Source organism: Ambystoma mexicanum, chromosome 6p (assembly GCF_040938575.1).
Source record: "Ambystoma mexicanum isolate Mex_15411 chromosome 6p, UKY_AmexF1_1, whole genome shotgun sequence".
Classification (NCBI taxonomy): Eukaryota; Metazoa; Chordata; class Amphibia; order Caudata; family Ambystomatidae; genus Ambystoma; species Ambystoma mexicanum.
Genome location: NC_090935.1, coordinates 927640406 through 927664320, shown reverse-complemented (window position 1 = coordinate 927664320; position 23915 = coordinate 927640406).

Below are 23915 nucleotides of genomic sequence, written 5' to 3'. Positions count from 1 at the left end.
CCTGACCAAGATCCCCTTAGTCAAACTCCACGCTGGAAAAACACTGGAAATCCCACATCTCAACCGGGAATCAGCTGTTTAAATCTTCATTACCCGGAATGTGCTTTCCGGGCTTGTAGATATCGGCTCCACTACAGACAGTCCTATCTTCATGTCAACTACGCTCTTCCGTGCACAGGCGAAAAGTCAAAGGTGCGCCCTCTTCATGAATGACGGCTTCCTCTTTACGTCTGGCACTGTGAGCGCGGGTACTTCCATGACAACCCCAACGGCCCGCTAACGTGACTGGCCAGGGACCTGCTGAGATGCTGTGATGTCACCACATCTGCCTGGACCGCTGACCTTGCAATAACTATGGGGTTTCTCCCAAACTCCGAATGGATCCACTGAAACTCCTCAGGCAGACGTGTCCCGCCACCAGAACAGACAGAGGCAGCAGCCCCGAAAACTCCAGTGTGCCAGGAGGCGTCTCCCGGCTCGGCAACGACAGAAATGGGCTCAAGTTCCCTGCCCAACCCTGCATCACTCAGCTCCCAGGGCACCACTCCGCTAGCCAATCTGGTAGAGGCTGTCTGCTTCCCAATACTGCAAAGGCACCAGGTCCATGGTTTGTACAAGGAAGAACCAGCCACCGCAACTCCCCACACCCTAGCCACCGCACCGCACCCGACACCTTGGCGAACTTGCGGCACACAAGGCAGGAACAGGCGAAGCCACGATCTCCCCCTGCAGGTCGGGGAAGCGCAGAATCTCCAGACAGCTCACTCCCCAACACCGCCATCCGTAATGGGAGAACTGCCGCCCTTGGCTCCAACCGGCAGCGACAACAAAACGCTGCCCCACGCACCATGCGAGGCACTCCAGACAAGGACCTTCCCTGGAGAACCAAAGGGGGCAACGAACCATGCACGGCGGGTCAACTCAACAAGGATCCACCTGGGTGTGGGGGACCTCCACGGGGGCGGTGTTCCTCAAGTGCTGTACCCTCCAACAGTGCCGATGGAGAGGAAATCCACCTACCATCCCATCCTTGTCACCAGTGTAACAAAGTGGGTAATCGGGACACCAAAGGTACGTTTTAGGATGGTTTATTGTCCTGGTCCTGTACTCCATCAGTAAGCACAAGGGATGGTAGGGGACACAGATGACAAGACATCAGAAGGGAAACACCGGGCTAACCCCCACACCCATACTCCACAGCTCTCTCACTCAGTCCAAGCCCAACGATGAACAGTAGAACACTCCGACCCCTCAAATTCCACCAGCTCATGACCTCACAACTCTGCAACACCGAGCCACATTACAACACCTCTCCCTCCTAGGGAAACACAAACAGAATGAAAAAGGAAACGTGACCAGCACCAAAACCCAATCATCCAAAGTACAAAAATGGCACCAGAAATTCCGGACACAGTGGCCGCCTGTGCCCAGAACCCCTGGCAACCCTAAACATATAAGGAACCACACACATAAGAAACCATTCACAGGCCAACCGGACCACATAGAAAATCCCAACAGCCCACTTACTCCCATGACAACAACCTGCCACGACCTTCGAACACAACATTACCCAACCTTCAAAAACACCATCACACATGTCCCCCGACTCTAACACTCGAGGACTAAAAACAATAAACTGTGCACTTTCGCCTGTTCCGAGTTGCCCCTCGGAACCTAGGGCTGTCACCCCTAGACATACTATTGTTAGAGAACAGTAACACAACTACCTAACCAATTTACCCTCCTACGCACCAAACACCTTCTACTCAGGTCTGCCTCACTCAGTCCAAGCCCAACGGTCAACAGTAGAACACTCCGACCCTCACATTCCACCAGCTCATGACCTCACAACACTGCAACACCGAGCCACATTACAACACCATGGGCCTCATTTACAACCCAGGCGGTGGACCATGGTGCTATTAGCACCATGGTCCATGCCGGAATCTGCCATGGTGAATGGCGGAATTCCCGCCCCATTCCAAGGTTGGCGGGGCAGTTATTCCCCATTCACCATGGACCCTTCCCCATTCCCATTTTTGGCCCATAGGGCTCAATGGCAATGGGGAAGGCGCTAATTACGGCACCGTAAATTATGGTGCCGTAATTAACTCCTAGGTCCCTTTGCGGGTTGGTTTTTTAACGCCTGCTAAAAGCAGGCGTTAAAGTGCAACCCGCAAAGGGACCTCGTAATCAGGCATTAAGGGTTTCACGGCGCCGACACCTTTTACAGCGCCGTTAGCCCCTTAATGTCTGAGTTGTAATGAGGCCCCATGACTTCTATATCCCGCAAAGTGTGTGAATCTTGGTGTTCTTCCCTAACTGGCAGTAAAATTGGTGGTGCTTTATCATCTTTACTGGACACCTGGCAGTATGCATAAGTGAGGAGCAATCGGGTCGGATATCTTCTAGGATTGCCAGGTGGTGAAGGGTATTTTGCATCACATTTTGTGGAGTTAACAGCAGACTGAATGCTTCTGGTCTGGCGTGATTAATGGGATTGATCTGGTTAGTGGTAGCAGATTAGCAAGCACATGTAGGCTGGCTCTCATCCATGTAATTAGGTGTACCTTCCTCCTCCAGGATAGAATGAGACAATGGATATACAGGACACTTATCTTGGCAAAGAAAAAGGTGCACTATGCATGGAACACTAGGAAAGCCTAGTGTAGATGACCGGATCCTAGTGTTTGTGTAGAGTGTCCAAATACTACAAACTTCTGCTTTCAAGATCTGATCAGTGTGACATGTTCTTGTATATGTGCAACTCCTGTAAAGGTTTCTAAGCATAGAGTACTGATTTGGTATGTTGTATGGATTTGGTCTAATATAGGATACTTTACCGTAATTAATAATTGACTTTGAGCCTTTGGTTGTAGTTTTATTATGTTGCTCATGTCTGATAGTCTGATATATTTAATGTCATGTCTGCCTTGCACTTTTAATGTGGTTAGGTTGGTCTAACTTATTATGCTTGGGATGGGGTGGGAGCTAGTTGTGAAGGTGTCACGGCTGATGCATTGCTGGCAATGTGGAAGCAGAGGTGTGTTCTGTGTACATCTGAATACAAACGAACAAACGAACATAGATTTAAAAAAAGAAAGCAAGAACATGGGATAGAAGGAAGAGGTTTATTTTTCGAGAAATGTTATTGATGAGAGTAGAAGATCACAGGGAACCTCCGATTAGGAGAAGAAAGTGGAGAAGAATTAGTTGCATTGAAGTATTGACATGCTAATATATACAATACAACGCAATCGCCAACTAAGGAGGGAACCAATTCAATGGTGATCTATTTCTTCCTGGATAATCGTTCAGCTAGGATATGTAGTAGCATGGCAGCAGTGGACCAAGCAAAAATCCACTTTGGGGTCCTGCAGGGATCTTCCCTATCCTCCTCCTTGTATAATATCTTCACTTTGCTGTTCCAGCTTTAAGAAGACAAGGGGATTAAGTTTACCAATTGCGCTGTTGATACTGGGTGTGTAATCCTCTTGTCTGGGGTAAAATGAAAGAGACCTTCAAGATAAAAATAGAGTTTGCTCCCTGATTATATCTTGGATGGTGAAAAATGGTCTAGCCCTGAATGATGAAAAGACTGAGCTCATGAGTATGCAGGTTATGAAAATTTGGCCTGAGTATCATTTCTTGCTGTAAGCCAGCCACTCCGTCCAAGATAGAAATATTAGGGGTATTTTTTTTTATAAAAACATAAACATGCAAGCTCAGGTCAATAGTCTTGTCTCAATTTAGGAGTATTATTTCAAGCTGCTTACGCAGATATAGGCCCATTTCTTACTAAAATAAATTGTGCCACCATTGCTAGGGCCACTATTCTCAGCAAGCTGGACTACTGTAGTGGTCTTCTTCATGGCATTAGCAACGGAGACGGTTCCAGGCTTCAAGGTATTCAAAACAATGCAGTAAGAGCTGTGGAAGGCCTCAGTAGGTGGGTACATGTTTCTCAAGCCAGGAAAAATCTGCACTGGCTTCCAACTGAGGCCAGGACATCATGCCGTATTTTGACAATTACCCACAACTGTCTACTTGGTACCAGTCCTGAGTACTTGGCTGAAAGTCTTTCCAATCAGAGGACATTGAGATTAAATGAATCAAATCTCTCGGTTGTTCCTAGGACCAAGTTGTCCTTGGTGAGCAGAGGAGCGTTTTTTGTTGCTCCACTAACATTGTGAAATACACTACCTCCAGATCTGAGGTGTATTGCCTCTCTGGAAATCTTCATACGGACGCTAAAAGTGTATATCTTTGCTTGAGGCTGAATATCTGCTGTTGGAGTTGTCCTCATGGGAGTTTCTTCCTGGATACAATTTGCTGTTTTTTGATATATGTGTATTTGTCTGGATCGTCTTAGTGTTCGCGCCCTTATGCCTTTGGACCTGGTTGTTCACACTTTATGAATAAATTAAATAAATACATTTCAAGGAAGCATTTTCAATTTGGTCTAATGCAAACTGTCTCTGGAGTCATTGATGACTCTGCAAAGAGAGAAGCCTTTGTTTCCACCATCTCAATCCTCAAACACTTGAAATTGTTTTCATTTTGTGGAAGAAGACATTAGGCCTCATCCCCAAGAGAAAAGAAGAGCGCAAACCAGAGATGCACAACAAATATTCACCACTCACAGAGGCGCACATCTCTGATAAACACACGCGCACAGACAAAGCACAAAAGGAGGGCACAAGATTTACAAGGTGGGTGGAAAATATTGAAATCAGCCTAATTAACCCTGCAAGAGGCGTGTTTTTAAAAATGCTGACAAATGCCAGCATCAAGATTGTCCAAACCGGATCACACCATTTGCTACAAGAAAGGGCCATTTTGATTAGCTCCATTCCAAAAGTGGAGCAAGTGGCAGAAGGAGGGCACTCCAATCAGCACAGACAGACCCCGCAGTATAAACTACAACAGCATTGAGGAATATACACATCTCCATAATTGTGCATCACATGGCATCATGCTGCTGCAAATTCTAATGAGGAGAAGGGGGCAAAAGAGGGAAAGTATATATAGGAGGAGCATAACTCTTTTACAATTGGCAGATAAGGAGTCCACCCTGAGGTAATGTTTTCCACCTCATATAATCCTTGAGATGACACTGGATGTTTTCAGGGAACCATTGGCATAACGCCTGGCATCTCCTACATCTCAAAATCAAGGGCATTACATCAGGTTCTGACTGTGATCCTCTCATCTGCTCAGCAACACATATCAAACCCGCTATAATGCGAGCATTTTATGACATAGCACTAAGGTGTGTGAAGGCTTTGATTGCATCCACAACGCCCTCACATCGCTTATTGCCAGAGAACACATCTACACTGGTAAACATGGGAACTCAGTCAATTTGCTGATTGTGTATCACACTGGCAATATCCTCTTGAATGTGAATACTAACGACCATGAAACAACACCGACAACTTCCTACACTACCACTCAGCCACTGAACAGTAATTTGAAGATGTAATACATGGGGAGATAATGGTTGTAGATAAGTCTTGACTCACATTCGTGCACAGAATTGAATCTGTACACAATGAGACATTACCCTGAATCCCCTTTGAAATGTGATAGCGAATACTCCCTGAAAAGACACCTGCTCGCTCCTTACAGGAACCCTGTGTCCAAGGGTAGCAATGTAACAATGCAGCCAACAGACACACCAGGATCCAGTTGAATCTACAGTTGGTATACTTAAGTCACACTTCAGGTGCTTGGGCCATTCTGGGGGTTTGATACTGTACATAACTCTGATTGAATGCAACATAATTGCAGCATATGCAGTCCTATACAACATTGCCCTCAGGCATGGAGTCACTTGCCACTTGTCCCACTTTAGGCTGCTGATGGCCAAAGGAATGTGGAATCTGCATTATGTGTTGATGTGGTTGACAGATATTTCACAGGAACGGCCATGAGGGCTGACCAGGTCCTCCTCTATGTGGACCAGGTGCATGTATGATGAACAGAAAGCTGACAGCAATACAGATAGCAATGCACCTCTCCACCCAGACACATTCCCTGCCTATACAGTGACATCGTAAATTTGAGCACTGATGGACACATGCCTTATGTCATGTATATGATGCACAGAGCAATAAGAACGGATGATGCACATTAGGAGGCCATTATGGGTGTTCCCACTCTCATACACAGAAACTACAGTCCGTAAGAGAGGAACCCCCCTTGTTCCACTAAAATCTTTGTCAACCTACTATTTGCATGACACACTGATAGTGAAATGGAGACTAACCTCACTTAACAAAGTACGTAAACTGGAATAGTCTTGAAAGCAGACGTTGTGATTTGTTGAAGCAGAACACAACACAATTTACATGAGAATATAATCCCTGAAAATAATGCAATCATGTAAATAACAACTTCAATACTGAGTTATCATTTCTGATGCACATATGTCGTAGGGCTGTGGCCTCCTTTTGGTGTCTGTGTACTCCCACGGACTCTTCTGCTGGCGTCATGGGGTTTGGGGCAATTGGAGTTTGGATGGGTCAGTGGCATATAGGCTAAAACATTACTTATATCGAACCACTGGCCATAGAGGGAGCATACCCCTCAAGAGCTGCAGCTACCCTTTTCACAGCAGCTATAGCTTCTGCATGCTGCCTCATCAGCACCCTCATTTGTCTTCAGGTGGTGTGCTGCATGGCATTGCACGTTACTCCCAACACCTGATGTATTGCCCTCATCTCTGGTTGCCCTTACTTCCACTACTAAATATTGTGGAATTCTGCCAGCTGCCTTGACAAAGCAACTAGGCCTTCTCCCAGCATGCAACATATGGAGTTCAGTTGGGTGCACACCGTGTGCTGATGCTAATGCATCTCTTTTTCTCTCTTGGATTTTGCGGTGTTACAGGCCCTGTTGGTTGTTGCCGCTCTTACAAAATGCAGTGGTGTGAATACTTCCAGGTTGCTGTGTCTGCTTGTCCAAATTGTATGTCGAGTCATGGTCCTCATGTTGAACCTGTGGTTCATGCGTGGCAGCGGCCAGCACCATTGATGGCTCCTCTTGGTGCTGGTCTTTTCCAAATTTAGTACACTGTTGCTCTCCTTCCCTGTCAAGAGGAGGCATATCAGCATCTGATGTACCTATGTGCACCTCTAGTTGTTTCAAAAATGGATGTCAAGAAATGGAGTGTGTGCCATGTGTTTTGGACAGGACACTTCATTACAGAATTCTGGGCGGAGCTGTATTTGTAAATCTCATCCCAAGCATTACCCATCTGATATTGAGAAATGACTTTGTCCTGGGTATGTTGTGTGCATCACATTTGCATGTATTTCTTCACCTGGTTGGGAGCAGCCATGCATTACCCATTATGGGGATGCCGCGACGCTGGATGGTTCACATGTCATCATGGCTCCTAAGTGCCTTGGCCTTTCCCATTGCATGTATCTCTCACCGTTTTCATTCCATCTATTTTCCTCTTGCCTATCCTCCTACCTTCCCCTCACATATTTACATTCCCAGAGCTGACTATCATTGCAGAATACCAATCCACTGGCTAGTTGTTCTGATGCTACCATGGTTCAGAAAGTGAGCATATGTTACATGGCAAGATAGGTGAGGTTGCAATGTGTAGTTGGTTGACTATGTGTAGGCACACTATGGCACTGGGTTGCAAGTTTTGTGCATGGATGTGTAGGCCTCTTAATGGAACAGTGCATTCACACAGGCATGCTACTGGTTTACTCACCTGGCTCTGTGGAGTCCACCAATGCGACCAACTGCAACGGTATTGCTCGTGCTTGCCACTACCTCTTCATATAGGTTGAAGGTGTTATCTACTGCTGGACCACCACCTATGATACTCGGCTGAGCTTTCTGGTCCACCAATGTCTCATTTGTTTACCAGTTGACATCTCCCCATCTTTTCTTCCCTTCTTTTGTGGTCCTCAGTACCACTATCAGGGCATTGACATTGCTTGTAAATTCGACCCAGGGGGAATGTAATATGGCAAGGCTTGCCCTTTGCCCTTCTAGTTTGTATAGGGTTACATCATAGTCCAGCAAATAGGCTACCAGGACATCCAGGTCGTCCTGGGTGATGTTTGGTGCCTTTGTTACCTTCTTGGCCACCTTCAGTGTTGGTGAATGGCATGTTAGGGTTATGGATGTAGCTGGTTGGGGGTGAATGCACTTTCAGGTATCGTGCTGGTATTCAAGGGGCTTTGCAGCGGTTCCTGTGGCAGGTTTTGCACATTGTGTATGTACAACAATGTTTTGTAGATGTTTTTCAGGTGGCATCCCTTACTTTGCTTTCCATTTGAGCAAAACTGAGAAATGGAAATCGGACATGTGCATCCCGGCCTATGCTGCATTTTTGCTCCATTAATTGCAATTTGTCTGCACCATGATGCAATGAGAGCATTATGTAAAATCGTTTTCTGTGGCTTTTTGCAGCTAAATGAAATGTAAAATGGCGCAAGTGCATCTTTGCGCAATTGGGCATATCATTGAGGTGCACACTTTTTGGAGAACTTGGGCTACTGTATATGTTTTGCTAACATACGGCTCTTGTCACTAGGAACATGGTTGCTTCTGTACTGACGTATGCTGTAGTCCAGGTGGGTGTCTTTTAGGTAGAATAGGCTCCCTTTGGTAAGGTGATATGGCATATCAGCAATGTTTGCAGTTTGGAAACTAACGTGCATCTCTTTCAGAGATTTATCTGTAGCCATGTATCTTCATAGAATACGTTTATCATGTCCAAGGTTGAACATGGAAACCTCAATCTGAGCCTCGTGTGAAAGGTCACAGTGAAGTCAATGTATTCACAATATAAATTAGATTGTTGATGTTCTATGCATGTCGTGACAAAATATTTCAAGCAGGTTTCATCTATTGCCATGCCTTGGAGAAAACCATCATGGGCCAGTGAAAGCCCATGTAGACACATGATTGAGAAAGGGTTTACAAAATGGTGTTCAGTATTAGCTACATAACTTGAGTCAATCATTCCAATGAAGACTCAAAGAGTATTTACCATTAGTAGATATTGACCCTACAATTTTCCCTGTACCACATTTTCCATGAAAGGGTATTTCCCTTTTATAAGTCCCTGGGACAAACTCAGGTGGCACATTCCTTCGTAGTGAGTCAAGTAGCCTGCAAAGAATGGGCCTCATAAGGACCCTGGCGGTAGCCGTGCCCTTATTAAGGGCGCTGCTGCCGCTGGTAATGATTTTTTTTCCGTGGCCCATAAAAGGGCAATAACTGGGTCACGCCGACCTTGGCGGACCCGGTTATTGCCCTTTTCTGGGCTCCGGAAAAAAGCATTCCTCATTCCCATTTTAGCATCATAGGGCTCAATGGGAATGGGGAGGTTGCTAACAACGGGCCCATTAACGACTAGCTGCAGACCTCAGAATTGACGGCCCAGAATGTACTGTGCCGATCCCTTACCGTACCGTACATTCCGCGGCTGCCACATGCCTAATGGGGCCTAATGTCTTCAGCAAACTTCTTCTTGCCTCTTAATATAATGTGTATATCATTGCTGTATTCATCTAATGTTCAAGAGGGATTCAAGCTCATCTTTTTTAAATGGATTAGGCATATGCTACGGCCATTCTAGGCTTTTGTGCAATATCACAGTCGACCTATATTATATATTTAAGTTAAATTGAAAAGAGAAAACGAGTTACCTTATTTCTGTTTCAAAGTGCTTTTGCAACCAAGCTACTCAAAGAAAGTAGTGCTAGTAAAATCAGGGTTCAACAATCAGTGCTTGAACATGACATGTGCAATAAGAGGTTGAGGGCCTCATTACACGTTAGGCGGTAAGGTTTTTAGCGGTACCGGTAAGGGCACCGGTACCGGTAAACCCTTCCCGCCTTACTACGAGTTCCCTTTGCGGGACCCGACTTTAACGGCTGGTTTTACCAGCTGTTAAAGTAGGGTGCTGCAAAGGGACCTCGGAGCTAATTACGGTACCGCAATTTGCGGTACCGTAATTAGCGCCTTCCCCATTCCCATTATGCCCTATGGGGGCAAAAATGGGAATGGGGAAGGGCCTTGGTGAATGGGGAATTACCGCCCCCGCTCACCTTGGAGTAGGGCGGTAATTCCGCCATCCACCAAGGCGGACACGGTAAAATACCGGCAGCAACCATGGCGCTAATACCACCATGGTTACCGCCTACCGTGTAATGAGGCCCTGAGTCTGTACAATTTGATGACCGTTACACTCTAAAGTGGATATTAGTATTTGCTCTGGTACTCATTCAAAAGGTGCACAGCATTCTGTCCTGTGTAGGTACAATGAAAAACGATCTCTGTTTAGTTAAGGTCACACATACAAACTGTTGAAGTTTAAGGGCCCAATTCATGGAATTATTTGTGTGGGGAAAAAGGGTACTTGCACGCCGAATTTCATGGAATCAAATGTGCTGTACTTTTCCTGGACTTGCATGGAGTTCTCCAAGACTTGGCAGGTCTCTCCGAAACGTTAAGGGCCTTTCGTGAAGCTCCTCATGGAGTGTGAGCGTGGCTTTGCCAGAGGCCTGGGAAGGGGCGGAAAAACCAGAAATGGTGAAGAACTTGTGAAAAAGTGGGTGTTCCGCGGGATGGCCAGCAGACAGTCCCTCGCCCGCCCACAATTGCACAGCACGAGACGTATTCATGGATTCAACCCTGCAACCTCTCGGCTGGGAAATGTCCACGCAAGTCATTCATACTATCCACCACCCAAAGGCAGTCCTAAGTACATTTGTGCATAGGAATGGCAGCGCAGAGGAGGTGTCGGATTTCAGGGTGTGTGTAGGCAACCAGGTTCCAATCCAATTTAGGGGTGCATATATGCAGTGTAATGCGGTGCAGGGATAGTTTGCGGGGGTTCACACGCAAATTTTTCAAGATTACAACTGAGTTAATATTTCTCATATGCATGTTGTCGGGGTGACGGATAAGTTTACAGGGGACCCTGCACGGGCTCCCCAAAATGCAGGCCTGCTTGTGGGGAACCCCATGCACTGTTTGAAGGCAGAGCATATTCGTGCTCGGGGGAGCACGGAAAGGTAGCTGTCCTGGCTCTTTTTATTTTGAGTGGGGGATTGTTGGGGGTGTTCCGGGCGCGACTTGCGAATATGGTTACCTTGCACAGTGAATTCCATGAATACACGGGGTGTGCATTTTTTTATCCACACGCAGGCTTGCGCAGTGTCCTTCTTGGCATTCTGTCCCTGCAGGATTTTTGCGCACATTTCCATGAATCAGGCCCTAAGTGTATTGGGTAATGGTGCTTTATCGAGCTCTTTGTTCTCAATGCTGAAAATTAGTTCAATTTTCCACACTAGTGAACTTAATGTAAATAATGCAATTACTCTCTTTAACACTCTCTCTTTTCCTCTTATGGCTGGCTGAGTAAAATTATAAATACTGCCCAAGACAACTTGCTCGATGGTGTATGTCTCCAGAATTATACTTAATCAAACCAATGGCACAGCTTTGCAAGTTTACTGTGATACAAAATATGGCTGTGAAGTACACACAGTTTCCAGGGCATTGGGAAGCTGTTCAATATGTTCAAAATTGCCATATTGCCATATTGCATCATTTCACTAGGGTAGTCATTGGTATAGTCCAAATGGCTTTGTAAAATGGCAGTGCACCAATGTCAAATTATACTGCCAATACATTAAGAATGGGTGCTTACGAAATGCAGATAACAAGCTGGGTTCATGGACGCACCATTGAACTATGTTATATTTAAACAATAATGCTGGGAGTGGTGGGCATACAGGGTGGTAACAGTCCTCATCGCAATGTGTGCTTGGCTATAGCCTTTAACATGACCTCTGGGTATTACCAGCCAGCGCAGTCCACATATCATGGCATATTTCCATTTTCTCCTTTGCATACTATTTCGGGTTCTCGTGGCTTCTCTACTTTTGTTTGAAAAAATGGATAGCACAGACAGCACAATGATTTTTCAAGCAAACAAAAACCATCTACAAACAGAATACGCAAAAAATAATAAATTAAGGGGAAGCCTAACAGGAGCACCCTTTTGATTTCATCATGGCTGGCAGATGATGGTAGAGATCTAGATTGTGGTTATCAACTTATGCTCCTTTTTGAATTGTACGCGTTGAACAGTGTGATCAATATGCGCCACCCAAAGCAGTCAAGAGCCTGCCCAGAACACAGGCATGTATTGCTGGATTCAGGCTAATTGGCTCCCCACCACCCACAGGGTGCTAATGAAGAGTATCAGGGTGGCAATATCATTTTATTTCCTTCCCTTGTCCTCTACCCACAGTTCTATTTGTAGGGTTAATATGTGCTGTGCCCCTCTTCATAGCTATATTTTAAAAGGAGGGATAGCCAGAGCGGAGTTGCTTTGATAATTTGATTGGCTAAAGACCATACATTTTTCAGACATTCAGCCCCTTGACTGTCCTCACCAATGATTTGACTAGACATTATTGTGGTTGGCTTTTTTCACAAATTCATCCTCATACACATAAAGCACAGATAGAGAAAGACATCCGAATAAATGACGTAGCAGTAGCATCTTTCCAGCATGGTTTTCAGAAATTGTCTAGGCAAAATATCTTCCTTCTTCGGAATCCTGCGTAATGGCACATATTTGAATAATTCACACACACCTGTAGAACCAGGTGTAATATGACGAGCAAAGGGCTTCTATGCAATGGAATGACATGACTATTCATAGTAAGTAGATGGATATATAGCTCCAGTATCCTTGTTTTCCCTCTCTCAGAGCTTTCCAATTTCATTGCCACTAGTCTATCACCAATTAACTTATGTACTCAGCGCATCACACTTTGCTGGATACACTCATCTGAAACCGGCCTGCTGTAGGCTCCAATTCATAACGGGGCCCCAGACGGTGATATCCCCTTCTTGAGGGCACACCTGAGGGGGACTTCCTTCACTGCACAAACATCCAACCCCTTAAACTCACTGCTAAGGATATTCAGTGCATAGAAGCATCCCTGAGCTTTTGGAAGGAACTACATTCAGGGTTTTCTTTCTAGCTCACATCTGTAGCACATACAAGCCATGCATGAAGGGCCAGACTTCCATCTCAGTGCTCCTCAACATGGCTCTCCAGGGTCCTCTATTCCTGCAATAAATGTTCTCTTTCAAAAAACATATATGCATAAACACTGGAGAGGAGGAGCCAAGTACCTCCACTCCAACCGCCCCGCCCATATTACCCGTCTGATGAAAACCAGAGTATGAGACATACACGGAGCAGTTGAACAGACAAAGAGCAGACTATGGACTCTGTCCAGTACCAGTGAAAGTACCAACACCTAAGAAGATCTGGGAGGCAAGGTACCCATTGAGAAAACCTTACCTGCATACAAGAAAATATGCTCGCCATTTGAATGAGATTCCTGAATAAGCAGAGCAAATGAAGGGCAAAGATGAATGGTGACATCACACAGAATCGATTTGATGTCTGTAGAAGAGATGCATATACCAGAGAATGCAGATATTCTATAAGGCATCAAGAAAGTATCAAGGATAAGTGACATTTTGGGATCAAGTTGAAAAAGCTTATGCCATAGAACCAGATGAAGATATTAAGCTAGTGTATACGTGTACAGATGCAAAAGAAATTCAAGCAGACAAAGTAATCTTGAGGCTAACTTTATAGTAAATAGATTGCGGCAAGCACCAATATATACATATGCATATGGACAAGTAAAGGATGGATGTTTCCACTACATATTATAAGCAGTGCTGGACATTATCAAGAAGTCCTCATGGCAGTGTGTCGTGAGTTAAAAAGCAAATTGAATTACAAAATGAATCTCAGCAGAAGGAGTTGGATGAGCCAAAAAAGCCAAGGTCTTATCAAATTGGAGTGAACTGACATTGAATACAATTTTTGTGAAAGAACCAGAAACTCCTCAGAAGGCTTTATCAAAACAAAAGATGTCAGAGGACTATTAGAAGTCACGTGGAAGAATGAAGTTGGAAGAACAAGGTCGTCACACTTACGCACAAGGGCAGAGTGTGCCCACACTCCTTAAAATTTCTCAGAGCACAGTACAAACTCAAAGCCAGGCTTCAAAGCCCTAACACTGGACCATTGAAGTGATGATGGATTGATTTGCTAATTGGTGGGAAGCTAGCGTTAAGACAAGCTCATCCGTACCTGGATACCCAGTCTGCAAGCTGCTAGACATAGGTGGAAAAGTACTGACGGGGGTTAGAAGCCAACCAATTTTAGAAAACTGCGTAATTAAGGGTCCTATAGTTCATGTAGCCAATGGGAAGTTGTATATTTAGTGACGTTCATAGTGGCCATTTTAAAGGGAGGGCTTAATTGCCGCACCTGATGTTAAGCACCCTATCACTTTCCTTCACTGTTCTATACTGCTATGGAACTTATACTTAGCTATTCACTTAGAGCCTATCACTTCCTTCAATAGGTTTTTGTAGTTTGCCACAGAGGATGATGTTGGTAATGATGCATGTCAACAGATCACTGATGACGATTTTGCTTAATATAACCTCCGTTTTTTGTAAGATTCGTTGAGCAAGAGGATCGAGCGAGTGGTGATGTTTGTTGTACTTCCTGTTTTAGATAATAGACATTAAAACAGATTTCCTTTTGCCAAACTACCTGAGACGTTTTGATTATTGTTGTATGAATAAAATCTGCATCCCCATCCATCTCAAGGGTAATTGCTACTCATCAAAGGGGCTGGGATATCGGTTCACTTGGTAGCAGAGAGAGGATGGTTTATTAAAAAATCCATCGACATAAGTAAACTTTAGAGTCCTGGAAATATTGCACAACTTTTGCCTTTCGCCTGACAAGACGTGAAGCTCCACGTAGATATGGGTTAGTGTATTTATCAAGGCCTTGCAAGGCGGGTGTGACGGGTCCGCTAATTTCCATAGAAACCCCTCCCATGTCTATGAGAATCTGATCGGATGACAGTTTGAAGAGGCAGTAAAAGAGGTGTACCATTCCGAGAATCAGAAGACAAACATGCGAATGGTGAGTAGATACTGAGGACAGTGGCAAATTGATGCATGTGTAGTAAATAAAGGGAAGTGATAAGGGAAAAAGGGTGGTCAGTCATTTTTTTGAAAAAAAAATGTTGAATGACAATTTTTTAAAAAAAATAATGTCGAAAAAAAAAAGTCGAATTCCGTTTTTTTTAATTGTATATTTATTTTGGGGTCCGGGAGTAAAAAAACATGGGTAAAACAAAAAATGTTTTTAAAAAAAGGTGGGTTGGGGGGAACCGCCCATTTCGAATAAAAAACCTATTAAAAAAAAATGCGACATTTTTTTTCGACATTATTTTTTAAAAAAAATGACTTTCGACATTTTTGCATTCGAAAAAATGACTATAAACCGGGAAAAAGAGAGTAACGGAGGGAGGTGGGATAGAAAATAACATGAGAATAAGAGTGCTAAAGTATTGAATAGATATTGACTTGAGTGTGGCCGAGCTATAAGAATAGTGAGCGAGGCCACGATAAAGAGGATACGCCCTCTACCTAAATTTTAAAGAATGTTTGAAGAAATCTTAATCTAGAGTCCTGTAATGGATGACGTAGAAAACGGGTCCAATTTAAGACAGTCCTGAACAGATTGATTTAAGTTCCGTGAGGAGCATTTTTAGAGGGCAAGACAGATACCACAAAAGGGCTGTGGAGATAGATATATGTAACCGGTAGAGTATGTCTGTTTGTCTGTTCGCTTTATGTATCTATATATTGATGATGATGTCATAATTGAAGAAAAAATTATGATAAATAGAGAAGCACGAAGTTGAAAAAGAAAATGATTGTTTTTATTGTACTTTGTGGTTGTTCTTTTAGCAATTAGCAAGATTGCAGTAAAAACTGTGACCAAAGGGATTGGCGCTTGCGACAGTTGGTGCTCGCTCATATTGTGTTGTTTTCCTGAAACATACTTTTAAATCTGTGATTAAAGCAAGCAAGCGTTAACAAGTTAAGAGGGAAGGGTTAAGGATGGACGTTGTTACTCCAATTATGCACCTCTACAAGCAATTGCTGAAACATGCACCCAAACTTAGACAGTATAGTGCAGAATGGGTTAAAGTAACCTGCAGATAAAATGTTTATGCCATGGCCGCAATGAGGGTCCCTATGGAAGGCAGTCCTGCAGCATATGATGACATATTTGCATTCAGCATATACTGGGACAAATCTAGACAAGCGCCTAGCGAGCTTTGAGCTCTGGAAAATGTACCAGGAGGAGCGAGATGAGCCGCCTCCTATAGACTGGATACTTAGTGTATGTAAAGAGGGGGGTGAAGAGCCTTCTGCTCCACCCACCACGCCCGAAATAAAAGACGAGAATAAGAAAAATGATGGGTTATACCATTTGAGGGAGCTTAAAGCAGTGGCTGGGTATAGCAACCCGGCATATGAGTCACCTACGCAAAGTACTGACGAGGGCTCAGAGAAAAATACTGAGAAAGATGAAATCTCTAAGGTCTCGAGGGACAACGAGAGACACGAGAAGGAAAGAAGCGATCGAGCAAGTACGACTCTAGATATAGGAAGAGAAATAAAGAGATGCAAAGGAGAAAAAGATAAAGCTGATGAGTTAGTGCTCTTATAGAACACAGGAATGGGTGGTCAGATTTTGCTGAAACTCGATGGTAAAAGCATTGAGGACGTAAGACAAAGAGAAGATCAAGACGAGCAAGATAAAAAAGATAAAGAAAGGGAGGAACGATGGAAAGATGAAGGGGCAAAAAGGAAAGATAGAGATGAGAGCAGTTATATCAAGATGAGCAAGCAAAAAAATAGGAGAGCGCAGAGGAGCAAAGGACATGTGACAATAGACAAAGAGCAATTGATGAAACAAAAAGTGTCTAAACTTAAAGACACTCCCGTCCCCTGCACACCATACAAGCTGAAATAAATCAGTCAAATTTCATAACATTTGCACTTTTATATATAGAAAGAATTGTCAATTTAGAACATAGGTAACAAAATATCTTCATAAAAGTACAGAAAAAAGCTATCAACTGACTTCCAATATGGCCAGCATGAAAAACAAATCAAACCAGACAAAGAAATAAGCTCCCAATTTTGAACTGCAGCTTCAAGCTCTACGCGTTTCGGGGACTATCCCCTTCTTCAGGAGCAAAAATATCTGCAAGTATAGATATATATACAATTAGAGGACATCTCACATATCATTAAAGGTTTGGACAAACTAAACACATTAAATAAAGAGAATACATTAAATAATTATGTACACATAAATCGAACCACAATTCTACATAGCATACACAAGTGGTTGTATATTCACAGTGGTACAACTGGTATGGCTCCAAATGTAAATCTCCAAATGCATTAAAACCTAAAACACTTATTCGTATGTACCTCACAGTGGGAATGTTGTCAAAGAAAATAGAGTCTCTGTCTGTGCATCTGTCTGTGCACGACGTACACAGAACCAGGATCCCTGCGAATACTCCTGCCGTCCTCAACAAGTGAAATGTGATTGCCGAACTCTGGAATACCAAAGTATATCTATCAGCTCCAATTACACGTAATTAAATCACCAAACCTTAATGACTAAACAACTAGTTCAAAAAACACCTATTACTCATTGGCAACTAATCTGTGCAGCTCAACGATCACCAAAATCCACAACCTTGTGCCACCACCTCATCTTTGTGCCAACACATCAACTTAACACAGAAAGTTAAAAAGCCCAAATCCTCAAAGAAAACCCAAAATTTAAATTGTGCAACTCTTCCAACATATATTATTTACCTAAGGCAAATCAATAGCCAATCCAATCCAAATTCAGGACTTCCAGTACTCCGCATCCAATCTAAAGCATCCTGCTGATTATAGATATGTATAATGCAACTAAAAAACAAACACAAAATATACCATTTACAAACTAACACCACCTTTCCAATACAAACATAAATAAATATAAACACATCCACACAGCTTAAACTTACTTCCAGAAGTGCACCTCTTCACCTCAGATTCAACGGCTCCTCTCCAATTTACACGTAACAGATCCCAACCCACAACACACTTCCTGGCTCATTTTATACTGTTTCCTGGTAGTCACATGATAAAGTCACGTGACCCGCCGGCACTGAATACTAAAAGAATGCACAAAACTCCCTGCAACCTGCCAAATACACAGCTAATGCTAACTAAGCACACAGGTACTGAGTGAGTAAATCAAACAAAATAAAAAAGACACCAAAGATAAATGTGTGTGTAGTTAAAAAGGAGATAGACATAGAAGAAAGACTGCATTTTTGAAAAAATAAAAAAATAATAAATAAGTGCCTTAAAACTATTGCTGTCCATCAACCATACTTAACTACGCGGCAAATTCAGAAATAACCAAGTAAACTAGTTATGTACTAAAGATAAATGTGTATGTATTTAAAAAGAAGATAGACATAGAAGAAAGACTACATTTTTGAAAAAATTGAAAAAATAATGAATAAGTGCCTTAAAACAATTGCTGTCCATCAACCATACCTAACTACGCAGCAAGTTCAGAAATAACCAAGTAAACTAGTTATGTACTAATTACCCAAACCCAATAAGTACTATTCCATACACCTCTAATGGAACAACCAGTATGTAACACCCGGAAAACACAAATCCCTCCATGTGACCTCAAACTCATATCAATTTATGCATTATGAACTACGCGGCAAATTCAGAAATAACCAAGTAACCTAGTTATGTACTCATTACACAAATCCAATAACTACTCTTCCATACACCTCTAATGGAACAACCAGTATGTAACACCCGGAAAACACAAATCACTCCATGTGACCTCAAACACATATGAATTTATGCATTATGAACGACTTAAACCATTCACCAACCATACCTCGACACCTACACAAAACAATTCAAAGAGAACTCTTCATTGAGCCCTCTTGGAGATAAAGTCCCCAAGAGCTCAATCCAAAACATCTCTCTCTGAGCTAATATTCTCAAAAAGTCACCTCCTCTGGGTGGTTTCTTCACCACTTCCAAAACATTAAACCTCAATTGTGCAATAGTATGTCTAGACATATTAAAATGCCTAGCAACTGAAGATTTCTCATTTTTACACCGTATTTGAGATTTATGTTCAGTCCATCTTTCACGTGCGGATCTGGCTGTCTGTCCAATATACATTAATCCACACGGGCACTTAATGCTGTAAATCACCCCTGTGGATCTACATGTGGCAAAATCTCTAAGAGTGATTTTTTTGCCCGTCTGCGGGTGAAGAATGTATTCTCCTTTAGCCACATTGTTACAATGACTACACGACAAACAAGGAAATGTTCCCTTTTTTTTAGTCACCAATGTCATCTGAATTTCCTTCGGGCCTCTTTCGGCTCTCACAACCCTATCTCTCAGGTTCCTACCTCTTCTATACACCAACATTGGTGGAGATGGAAACAATCCCAGAAGTATAGGATCATGATGGAGAATCGACCAGTGTTTATGTATGATTCTTTTAACATGCCAACTTTGTCGAGAGAATTTGGAAATATGCAAAATTGCATCAGACTCCTTCTTCACCTTAGGTGTAAGCAATTGCTCCCTTGTAATCGGGAGCGCTCTGTTCTGGGCCTCATTCAAAAGTTGTACTGGATACCCTCTTTCAGAGAATTTTTTAGAGAGCGACTCACATTCAACTTTAAATTCATCAGTATCCATAACAATTCTCTTAATTCGCAATATCTGACTATATGGCAGACTAGCAATCATTGGCTTTGGATGAAAACTCGCAAAATGCAATAAATTATTAACATCAGTTGGTTTATGAAAGAGTGATGTTTTGACCTGATTATTAACAATTTCTAACTGAACGTCCAAAAAGTGTAACTTGGGGTCACCAATTTCCAAAGTAAATTTTATCCGTGAATGAACAGTATTTAAATACTCAAGAAACACTTTGAGTTCACCTTTGGAGCCACACCACACACCAAAAATGTCATTGATGTACCTTTTCCAAACAATAATCTTACTGGACCATTCAACATTGTCTAGTACAAATTGTTTTTCAAACCAGTACATGTAGATATTAGCATATGCAGGGGCCATCGCTGACCCCATTGATGTTCCAGAAATTTGTGCAAAATATGAGTCTTGGTACCTAAAGTAACTGTTGTGTAAAATAATCGTAATCAACTCAATCACCAACTGTGGATCACATTCTACATTCACAGACTGTAATAGTAACCACTCTACTGCCTCAATTCCCTCCTGGTGGGGAATCGAGGTGTACAGGCTACATACATCCATAGAAAACAAAATACATTCTGAGGATAGACAAACAATTTCATTTATGTTCAATAAAAAATCAGTTGTATCCCTTAAGTAGGTAGGTATCAACTTCACCAAGGGTTGTAAGATCTTATCAACATATTTAGACAGTGGATCTAAAATACTGTCTGTTCCTGCTACTATGGGTCTCAAGGGAGGATGCGTTGTGTTTTTGTGTATCTTTGGAAGACCATATAGTACTGGTATGATTGGATGTTTATTGAGGAGAAAAGACCTTGTTTTAATCGAGATCCACTCATTATCCAAAGCTCTGTTCACACAGGCTTCAATCACTGATTTAATCTGTATAGTAGGATCACGATCCAATCGCAGATACGTGGAATTGTCATTAAGCATCATTTGACATTGGGTGTGATAGTATTTGGCAGGTTGCAGGGAGTTTTGTGCATTCTTTTAGTATTCAGTGCCGGCGGGTCACGTGACTTTATCATGTGACTACCAGGAAACAGTATAAAATGAGCCAGGAAGTGTGTTGTGGGTTGGGATCTGTTACGTGTAAATTGGAGAGGAGCCGTTGAATCTGAGGTGAAGAGGTGCACTTCTGGAAGTAAGTTTAAGCTGTGTGGATGTGTTTATATTTATTTATGTTTGTATTGGAAAGGTGGTGTTAATTTGTAAATGGTATATTTTGTGTTTGTTTTTTAGTTGCATTATACATATCTATAATCAGCAGGATGCTTTAGAATGGATGCAGAGTACTGGAAGTCCTGAATTTGGATTGGATTGGCTATTGATTTGCCTTAGGTAAATAATATATGTTGGAAGAGTTGCACAATTTAAATTTTGGGTTTTCTTTGAGGATTTGGGCTTTTTAACTTTCTGTGTTAAGTTGATGTGTTGGCACAAAGATGAGGTGGTGGCACAAGGTTGTGGATTTTGGTGATCGTTGAGCTGCACAGATTAGTTGCCAATGAGTAATAGGTGTTTTTTGAACTAGTTGTTTAGTCATTAAGGTTTGGTGATTTAATTACGTGTAATTGGAGCTGATAGATATACTTTGGTATTCCAGAGCTCGGCAATCACATTTCACTTGTTGAGGACGGCAGGAGTATTCGCAGGGATCCTGGTTCTGTGTACGTCGTGCACAGACAGATGCACAAACAGAGACTCTATTTTCTTTGACAACATTCCCACTGTGAGGTACATACGAATAAGTGTTTTAGGTTTTAATGCATTTTGAGATTTACATTTGGAGCCATACCAGTTGTACCACTGTGAATATACAACCACTTGTGTATGCTATGTAGAATTGTGGTTCGATTTATGTGTACATAATTATTTAATGTATTCTCTTTATTTAATGTGTTTAGTTTGTCCAAACTTTTAATGATATGTGAGATGTCCTCTAATTGTATATATATCTATACTTGCAGATATTTTTGCTCCTGAAGAAGGGGATAGTCCCCGAAACGCGTAGAGCTTGAAGCTGCAGTTCAAAATTGGGAGCTTATTTCTTTGTCTGGTTTGATTTGTTTTTCATGCTGGCCATATTGGAAGTCAGTTGATAGCTTTTTTCTGTACTTTTATGAAGATATTTTGTTACCTATGTTCTAAATTGACAATTCTTTCTATATATAAAAGTGCAAATGTTATGAAATTTGACTGATTTATTTCAGCTTGTAAGGTGTGCAGGGGACGGGAGTGTCTTTAAGTTTAGACACTTTTTGTTTTATGTTTAACACATGCTCCAGTGTCAGGGCGTGTATTCCTCCCCAGCACCCAGAATTGTAATAAAATCTCTCTAAATAGTTATTTAGTTTTTGAGTAATTAGGTGTGCTCTGATAGATACTTCTTTTTGTAAAGAGCAATTGATGAGCAGGAAAGACTAGAAAGAAAAAGAATAGAAGAGGAAGAGCAAAAAAATAAGAGAAAAAAGAATACAGAGACGAATACAGAGACGAAAGGATGAGGAGATACAAAAGCCACTTGAGAGAAGGGATATGAAGAAAAAAGAGGAAGACAGAGGGCCCGTCTAGAGAAAATCTGCAAGACGAGTTTGTCTGTAGGAGCATTGGGGAAGCGATCGATAAAGTATACCATGAAATGAGAGCTCAGAAAGAGTTAAGGGGGAAGGGAAAATATGATCGACTTGAGAGCAGTCAGTTGTATGACACAGAGGAAGCCTCATGTAGTACGAAGCATAAGGAGCTGTATGTACATAGACTAACTCTAAATAAAGATGACAAAGAGAGAAGTTGCATGAGTTGGGCACAAGAAATGTCAGACCAAGACAGGGAAACCTTGCATGGGGAAGAGAGAAATGACGCATGTGGTTCTGAGGGATGCTTTCCTATGGATAACGAAGTAAGATGGTCGGATTTAAACGCACCTATACCTAGGGCATCAGAACCATTGACACAGTCCGACAGGCCTAAAGGGCAATTCTATGGTGAGAGGGGGGAGTCACTGCCTTGTGTAAGCAGATTAAGATCATTGGCATGTAGAAGACGATGCAGAAATATCATCCCTGCGGTGGACAGACAAATGACGAGAGATGAGAATGAGTTTGGGGCTTTGCAGTTTCCCTTGCTAGAGAAAGGAGGAACGAGACCACAGTATTTACCATGTATTCAAATGAATAGAGATAATCTAAGATGTAATCTCCCAAATGTAACTTCTGGTGCTGAGAAATGGATACATGAGTTAGAAAAAATTACGGGAGGAAACACGTTAGCTATAAGGGACATTAAGGGTCTCCTAATCGCCATACTTTGTGAGAGAGCTGATGACATGTGGACAAGGGCAGGGTACCCTGGTGTGATACATTCAACACTGCTCACAATGGAGCGCCATTCAATAACTGTAGGACAACAGTCTGGAAAGCGCTTAGAGTACTGTATCTGGACACATCCGATATGGGAGCTATAATGACGAAAAAGATGCAGGACGGGGATGACCCGCTTGTTTACATTCAACATTTTCAGGAGGCATGGAGCTTGGAAATGCGCGAATCTTGGTGAAAAATCTATACCTGTATTCTATCATATATTATGCCACGGGCTGCCATAGCCAGTACAAAAGCAGTTCAAGAAATTAGTGGGTATAGAAGCAAAACCATGGTCGGAAATTCAGGTGACCATTACACATTACTGCAGACTCCTGCAGGAAAAGAATTGCAAAAAAGACAATGGGCCTCATTACAACCCAGGCGTTGGACCATGGTGCTAATAGCACCATGGTCCATGCCGGTAACTTACCGACTCCGCCATGGCGGAATGGGGAATTACCACCCCGCCATGGCCCTTCCCCATTCCCATTTTTGCCCCATAGGGCTCAATGGGAATGGGGAAGGTGCTAATTACAGCACCGTAAATTACGGTTCCGTAATTAGCTCCTAGGTCCCTTTGCGGGTTGGTTTTTTAACGCCTGCTAAAAGCAGGCGTTAAAGTGCAACCCGCAAAGGGACCTCGTAATCAGGCGTTAAGGGTTTAACGGCGCCGACACCTTTTACGGCACCATTAACCCCTTAACGCCTGGGTTGTAATGAGGCCCACTGGGTCTAATTACAAGCATGGCAGTAGCCATGCCGCTGCTAGCGGCATGGCTACCCCCATACGGG